At 35.0% G+C, this 9,103-nt stretch overlaps 1 pseudogene; it reads left to right on the top strand.

Moving 5' to 3' along the window:
• The first annotated feature begins 2,428 nt into the window (after nucleotides 1-2,428).
• Nucleotides 2,429-5,669, top strand: LOC132178139 (putative disease resistance RPP13-like protein 1; annotated as a pseudogene).
• Nucleotides 5,670-9,103: the final 3,434 nt, after the last annotated feature.

Genomic DNA, 9,103 nt, shown 5'->3' with positions numbered 1-9,103 from the left:
ACTGTGTCAATTTTTTGCGCTTGGTTCATCCATAATTAAAATTCCGGATGTAGTTTTGAGCCTTGTGATAAGACTAGGGGGGAGAATATTGAATGAGGGTGACTAGGCCCTAGTAAGGTTTTACTTCTAACCTAACAAGACATGAATTTTTTTGATATGGTTTGAAAGTTTTAATGTGCCTTCTTTGTCAATATATGTTTGTCCATTGCTTGACTCTTGACTGTGGCTTATCACACACAACACATATAGCATAAATAGTGATGGTACATAATGGCATGACATTAGTTGCAACAATGATTTTGTATATTCATCTTTTGATATTCTTGCATGCTTTGGGTATTTTTTTTGGCACATTCAACAAGAGTTTATCCTAATCTGCAATTTTTGATCATTTATTGGATATACTCTTCTTATGAATACTCCTGCTTGAAACATTTTTTCCCTTGTTGATATTGAGTCACACATTGGGGGGGGGGGGGGGGGGAAGAGTTTTTGCTGATGTTTTTTCATGATCTTGCATTACTTCATGCATGTACTATTATCTGTGATCATGAGTGTTATTTCTGTATTCCTGTTCCACATATGCCTTGATGTATTTTGTGAGTGTTTCAGGAAATATGAAGACCTTTTGTCATTCTGTGACAAAAAGGGGGAGTAAATATGGGGGGAGATGATGTGATGTCTCGGCAAATTGGTTTTGTCACCGAATTGCCAAAGGGAAAGTTTGTTAGTATCTTGTTGGCTTAATTCGGTTCCAAAATACAGAGGTTGTTGTCCACAGGCTCAAACACTGGTATAGAATGCTTAGAATCCAATCTCCACTGTTCACAATGAGGATTCACATGTCATGAACATCTTTACAAAGTTTCATCTCAATCGGACCACAAACACCGATCGATCAGAGCTGTTGATCAAGGCTGGACAGCATTTCCAAAATGCAGGTTTCACCCACTGCATGGCCTGTCCAGACAGGCCTTCCCCATGTCCAGACAGCAGTTCAAGAAACTTAGTTTCTGTTCTGCAAGGCTTTGTTCGGACAGCCTATTAACCTGTCTGGACACCCTATAAGTTTTACGCCCCAAAACGTGATTTTTAAGTGTGTTAGGTTTAGGATTTTGTCGGGGGATATATATACATCTTTATAGAGAGAGAGAGAGAGAGAGAGAGAGAGAGAGAGATGCACGGAATTCTACCCTAGGTTTCATGAGAGGCTTTAGAGAGAAAATTTGTGTGAGCCTGATTATTCCTCTTAGAGGATTTTGTTAGTTTCATTGTGCGCTTCATTGAGAAGTCTATCGGAAGGATTCAGTAAAGGAGAATCACGTTAAAGAAGATTGTGAATAAGGAGACGAGTTGGAGGCTTGTCGATCTTATAGAGTCAAGGGCGTGCATAGGGTTGTAAGTGTTCCTAGTGTCTGTAATCTCTGGATAACCTTTTGATAGTGATTTCCTGGGTTTAGCCTTCTTGGAGAGATTTTACTTTTAGATTGTTTTCAAAAAGGTTTCTTCTTCGTCATCAAAATCCTTGTGTGTGATTGTTTATACTTTGGTGATTGCTTGCTTATATTCAAATATTTTTAATTCCGCATTAATTGGAGTTTTGGAGTCGTTAAGCGTTTTTCAAGACTCAATCATAGAAACTAGAAAATGGATTGTTTTTAAAAATTTATGATTTGAAAACGTAAAAAAGTCTGCTATTTGAGATTGCAGGCAAGGGAGTGCGTTTTTAAAAAAATGCACAATTTTAAAAGATAAACTACAATTTTAAACATAAAGCGTTATTTTACCAAACGCTTAATTTCATTTTTAAAAATCACATTTTCAAATTACATATTTTAAAATCGCAATTTTTAAATTGCTTTGTTTTTTCAAATCGCATTTTTTTAAAATCGCAAACCCAAACCGAACAAAGTAAGCATAATGTTATTTAATATGGAAAAAAGGCCTAATAGTTAATAGGACAAAAACTATATAATCAAATTCAGCTCAAAAACTTCCTTTCCCACAACATTTGCCTACCATTACTTAAGAAGGCCGGACAACTATTTTGTAATAATTAAGGTAACTACAAGCAACGCCGTTAAAGTTTTCTTTCTCAAATAATGAAAGATGAAAGAAATCTGTTTTCGGCTTTCCTTTTTCATTGATTACCTTGACTCTTTCACATGGTGTGGAAAGAAAGAAAGATTTGGACGAATCATATTCAAAAGCAAGAAGATGCTTATTGTCTCTCATTTGTACTGTTGGTTTTATGCGTCCATCTCTCATCTAGTTCCATCACTCCACTAGGCCGTTTCCTATATAACATAGACGTTCAATTCTTTGGTGTCAAAGCAAATTAAAACACGTACAACTTCCAATCTCATTTGCTCTACTCGATCTTTTCAATTACCTTCCTTGGTTTCCTTTGATTTGCAAACAAGATAACATGGCTGCTGAACTTGTACTTGCAGCTGCGAGCATAGTTTTTTCTCCCTTCCTCCAAGTGTTGTTTGAAAGAATGGCATCTCATGAGTTTGATGACTTCTTTCGGGGACGAAAGCTCACCGAATGACTCCTAAAGAAGTTGAACACAGCATTGTTGACCGTGAATGCAGTGGTTGAAGATGCGGAGGATAGGCAATTTACAGAGCCTAATGTGAAAAGGTGGCTTGATGAGCTGAAAGGTGTTATATTTGATGCAGAGGACATCTTGGACGAGACAAATACAAAAGCCCTGCAATATAAATGCAAGTCGGATTCCGAATTTGGAACCATTGCAAGTAAGGTACGACACTCCATCTCTACCTCTCATTTTGTCAATACGATAGAAAGAGAGATAAAAGATGCAATTGATAGATTAGAGGATCAAGCAAAACAAATAGACGTTTTAGGTCTGAGAGCATGTGTTGGAGGGCAACCATTAGAAAGATTGCCCACGACTTCTTTGATTGAAGAATCTAGTATTTGTGGTAGGGATTATGATAAGGAGGCAATAATTAACTTGTTGCTCTCTGATGACGTGAGCGGGAATGAGATAGGCGTGATCGCCATAGTCGCCATGGGGGGAATTGGCAAAACCACCCTTGCTCAGCTTGTTTACAATGACAAAAGGTTAAAGGAACATTTTGACCATAGAACATGGGTTTGTGTTTCACATCCATTTGACGTGTTCTTGGTAATGAAAACAATTCTAGAGGAAGAAACTCCAAAAAGTACTCATAAATTGGATCTAAATCAACTTCAAATGAAGCTCAAGGAGACGTTGACAGGAAAGAAATTCTTACTTGTTTTAGATGATGTTTGGGATAATATTTATGCCAAATGGGAGTTCTTAAGTACTAGTAATGCTTTTAAATTTAAGGCACAAGGAAGCAAAGTCATTGTAACAACACGCAATTCTGAGGTTGTAAGAGTCATGCACGCTAGTGCAACTCATCATATAATGGAGTTATCAAAAAAAGATTGTTAGTCACTATTTGTAAAATATGCATTAGTTGATGGCAACATTGATGCATATCCAGAACTAGAAGAAATAGGCAGACAAATTGTAGAAAAGTGCAAAGGCCTACCTTTAGCAATCAAGGCCATTGGAGCTCTCTTGTGGTCTAAATTAGACGTTGTTGAATGGGATAAGGTATTGAGAAGTGAATTATGGGATTTGCTAATTGAGAAGACTGGCATCATTCATGCTCTAAGATTAAGTTATAAACATCTTTCGTCAAATCTAAAGCGATACTTTGCATACTGCTCCATATTTCAAAAGGATTATGCTTTCGAAAAAGACACATTAGTCTTATTATGGATGGCAGAAGGTTTCTTGCTGCAACCCAAAAACAAAACAATGGAAGAAGTTGGTGATGATTACTTCTCTGCTCTTGTATCAAGATCACTATTCCAACGATCAAAACACGAGAAATATATAATGCATGATCTTGTCAGCGATTTGGCAAAGTTTATATCGAAACAATTCACCTTAAGCCATGAAGACGACTATTCTAGTGAAATTCTAAGCAAGACTCGTCATTTCTCGCATTCTTGCAAAAATATTGATATTAAGAAGTTTGCTGCCACCTTTCACGAGAGTAAGAGATTGCGCACTGTCCTAAAATTCAATTTTGACAGCTCTTTGTACAGGTCTAGAAAACAATTTTTATTACCAATGATAAAAAGCCTACGGGTGCTCACTCTATCTCACCTCACAGACATAACTAAGTTGCCATATTCAATTGGTAAACTTATACATCTACGTTATTTAGACCTTTCTTACAATATTTGTATTAAAAGGTTGCCTAATTCTATATGTAATCTCTGCAATTTGCAAATATTGAATTTATCAAATTGTTGGAATCTTGTTGCCTTGCCAAGAAATATGCATAAACTCATTAACTTACGTCATCTTGATATTACTGAAACTCTGAGCATGAAGGAGATGCCAAGACATATGGGTAGACTAATTAAAATGTCTTCAGACATTAAATAAATTTATCGTTGGCAAACATAGCAGATTTGGCATTGAAGAGCTAGGGAAGCTTACAAATCTTAGGGAGAGATCACTTTCTATTTTGGACTTGCAAAATATTGGATCTCCTATGGATGGTAAGGACGTAAAGTACTTAAGGGATAGGAAGTACCTTAAGGAGTTGGTGTTGGAGTGGAAAGTTGGTAATAATACTTTAGAAAATAATTTAATTGTATTTGAGAGTCTCCAACCCCTTTCAAATTTGAAAAGCCTCGTTATCAATGGCTATGGTGGTAAAAGTTTTCCAAACTGGGTAGGGCATCCTTCATTCTCTAATATAGCATCTCTTCATCTAGAAGACTGTAAATTTTGTTGTAGCTTGCCACCACTTGGGCAACTACCCTCTCTACAGGACCTCTCTATCGCTGGGTTGGACAGAGTTGTTACATTAGGTTGTGAGTTTTACGGCAGTGAATCTTCTTCAATAAAGCCATTTCAAGCCTTGAAAGTTATAATCTTCAAGAATATGTTGAATTGGGAGAAATGGTTTTCTTTCGATGTTGGAAAGGAAGATGGAGCTTTTCCTAATCTTAGAAATCTTGAAATTCATGAATGCCCTAAATTGACATGTTTTCTAAAAGGAGGATTGCGTGCCCCTAGCCTTGAAGTTTTCCGAATCACGAAATGTAAGAGTCTTAGTTCACTACCTGACAAGATGCACATATTTTTTCCCTCTCTTGAGGAATTGTATATAGAATATTGTCCAGAAGTTGAGTCATTTCCTGAAGGGCGCTTGCCTTCGAATCTGAATATAATTTACATCTCCAATTGTGAGAAACTCTTTGCTAGGCGGATGAGATGGGATTTGCGAAACCTCCCATCTGTTAAAATATTTGAAGTCATTGGCAAATCTGAAGATGTGGAGTCCTTTCCAGATGAAGGGTTGTTGCCTACCACTCTGACCCGTCTTCACATCGAAGGCTTTGAAAATTTGAAATATTTGGACAAGAAGGGGCTTCAACACCTTACTACTCTTGAAGAATTGAAGATGTGGAATTGCCCTAAGCTCGAGTGCATGCCGAAAGACGGGCTACCTGCATCCCTTACTGCTCTAAATATCTCCAATTGTCCTTTGTTGGAAAAATAGTGGAAAAGAAACAAAGGAGAAGAGTGGCAGAAGGTTGCTCACGCCCCACACAAATATATTGATGGATACTTGATTGAATGAGTTAAGTCTCCAAGTTCTTCTATAATATCAACTTTTATGGCCACGTACTTTTTCTTTTCAACAAGCTAATAATTATCAATATAATTTATCATTTCTATTTTAATTTTGCTTGACACCTATCTTTTTTTTTTCTAATTTTGCTTGACAGCTATCTTTGATGAAACACACTGCTTTCCCGTGATTATTATTGCCGACATAAAATCCGACATTCAAGCCCTCCTTGATTTTGCTATTGCTGTCCCTCATGCTCGAAAACTCAACTGAATTCTGCATTGAATTGATCCAAAAGCGCCAAACTACTGTGTTAAGGGAAAGGGTACTTTCCTCTTTTTGTTTATTATTCTTCTATAATTTTCGATTAATAATTCTGTTTTTAATTTGTACACGAATTTCCAATTTAACCAATCAAAAATCATTTAATAATTCTGTTTTGATTTGATTATTATTAGATACTGTGGATGGTTTGGAACAATTGCAACAAGAACCAGATGGTTGTGCTAACCCAGCTGCTGATGATGGTGTCCAATATACTTTAATTGTTGGTGATTACAACGACGTATATAAAATGGCTGATGCATATGGTGCATCTTACCTAAAGGTACTTTTCAGATATTGATCTGATTAAAGTGCTTCATCTTTACTTCAGAGATAAAGATGTTATTCTATCTTATGATTTGATTGTTCACAATGTATTTTGAAGGACTCTCATTGAATAATTAAGTCATTTTTTCAATGATCCTGAAATTCTGGAAACAAGCATTTTGGCTTATTCATAGAAGGTAACTACCATCTCTTCAAGGCCTGTGGCTAGGATTACAATAAAGATCTCGAGGAAAGAGCATCATCTCACTACTGAGTCTCATGAAGAGTTCAGGTGTGAAATCTTTCACCCTCTCTAAAACTATTTTTCTAAAGAATGACAGATTAAAAAAATGTCATTCTTCTATGACCAAGTACAATTAATTTGTTTAATTATTTTGAAACAAATGATTCCATGATTCTTCCCCAATGGGCTTAAACATATTGAATATTTTGAAACCTGATGAGCTGACTACTTTCAGTTGTTTCCTTCACTCTTACCAATTTTCCCTTTCTTCCTTTTTTCCCAACAGAACGTGTTTCTCATGGGTTTAAAGAGTTGCTCGGCAATATCCAGAATCTCTCCCTGGTAACATGAACAGAAAATGAGCTTGAGAATTGAATTAAAGATGATCCTGTCTTTGATGTGCGCAAGCATGCTTTTCAACATTTTAGCTGCAAGAATTCTGTTCTTCATAATTCTTTATGGCTCGTTTATGGTTCTCCTTTTCTCCTTTCTCGTCAGGAGAGAAGAAAAGTAAAAAAACAAAAAACAAAATTCACGTAACCACTTTCGTCAGAGATTGAATATCCGTTTATGGTTCGATCTTAATGGTTGCTCATGCATAATGCACGTATTCTTAATGTAATGATAATCTCTAGATATTGTTTTAGACAAAGACATTGTAAACTCATTATTGTTGGTAGTGGAAAATTTAACTGGACTAGGTTACGTGATTTTTCCCTTCGCATTAAAGGGTTTTCCACGTAAAAATCTTGGTGTCTTGCTTAATTATTTTTTCACCACATTGTGGATGAGTTTTTTTTTTTTTTTTTTTTTTTTATCGTAGTTTGACTATTTAATTTGCACAAAAAAAGGCTAGAATAATTCTGTTGTGTGTTTGAAATTGGTGTTCACTCCAACAATTTAATACTAGTAATATTAACAAATAATAAAAAATAAAAAGGTTAAACAATTAATTAGTATATGGTAAGATGCTTCAAGCTAACATTCTATTGTATTTTTTTGGGGCCATTGAATTATGCCGCCCTTGTGATTTTATTGTTAATTTCAAAGCAAAAATTTGAGTAATGCTACATGATTCATTATCACGAGTAGCATTTGAATGTCATTCTTATACAACGTGGACTCAAAAACAAAACATGGAGGCCGGAAAATCTATGGAATTTTTCTTAATGGAAATTCAAGGCGAGAGTACTAATCATTATGAAAAAAATTGAACTTATATCGATGACTAGAAATAGAGAGTACTAATCATTTTCTCCACTTTAGTTTAGTTTTTTCCTTTATGTTTAGGTTTCATTTTCCATAGTCATGTGTGGCTAATTTCTCAACTAAGGTTGAGGATGAAGCCTCACCGATGAAGAGCAACATTGTTTTCATGTAAGTTAATATTATATAATTTTATTGAGTTTTAATATTTTAATTTAATTAGTGGGATGATTCTTGGATATCTCTTGTGATTTACCGATACATTTGAGATAGTTTAATTTAATTGATTGCTTGGGTTTTATTTATCAAAATATTGGATATTCATTGTGTTTTGTTCTACGAATACATTTGATGATTTGGTTTAAATTGGATATATTTTGTGATTTACGGATACATCCGATGATTTAATTTAAACTGGATATCTTTTGTGATTTGTGCAAAGAACGGATTCAATGAATGATTTAATTAATTTTTGAAGCATAGTAGAACATACAAAGGATTTTATTTGTGAAAACTTCGGATTAATATTTATGAACATGAAATATGTTGGTGTTGCTATGATTTGGTGAGTGCGAATTCCAAAACCTTAGTACTCTTATCTTTTGGTTAATTTTATCTTGTTTAGTTTTTGTTTCTTTTATTTGCAATTCAAAAATCAAATCTTTTTTGGAACTAGGTTATGATTTAATTGATTTAGATATAATTGTTTTTCATAAATAAAATTTCCTATGGGTTTGACCTTGCACTTGCATTCTTATATTGCAAAACGATTCGTGCACCTACAAGTATAATTAAAATTTCACAACAACTGCTACCCAATGTGAAGGTCAAAGATTTGATTGATACATGCTGACCATGCCTATTGCAAAACATATGTCAGGCCTAGTGCACAATATAGCATACATGAGTACGGCTGAGGCATAAGGAACCTTTCTTAAATCTTATAATTTTGTTATTTATTATTATTCTTTCGGGTGTTGCACATTGTACTTTTCCTTGATAGTAGTGTAGAAAAAAACATCGTTGCTGCTCCTTGCGGACATTGGCAATCCTGCAAAAAACCACATTCAATTCTTCCTCTTTTTTGTGCTGCTGAGTATTTTAACAGTTTTGCACTACAAGATTTCAACCAAATCTATGACAGCCATAAATTCGTAACATCCGAATGACTATTTCAGCCATTTGACACAGTAACTGATATATTTACCAATTTTTTTTTTGATTGGTACAGTCTACTATATTAAAATACAGAATTTAAAACCATGTCATTTAATGTATCAGACAACTGCTAATGTGAAAACAAAAAATGGATCCATGGGCACCCACACAACTTCATATGTTACCCCCAGCCACCATCCAAGGACAGCTTTGGCCAAATTTAGGATACTTGCAAGATTTTATT

This window comes from Corylus avellana, chromosome 4 (genome assembly GCF_965113065.1).
Source record: "Corylus avellana chromosome 4, dhCorAvel1.hap1.2, whole genome shotgun sequence".
Classification (NCBI taxonomy): Eukaryota; Viridiplantae; Streptophyta; class Magnoliopsida; order Fagales; family Betulaceae; genus Corylus; species Corylus avellana.
Note: the sequence above shows the minus strand (reverse complement) of the source record. Positions and strands in the feature narration are given on the sequence as shown.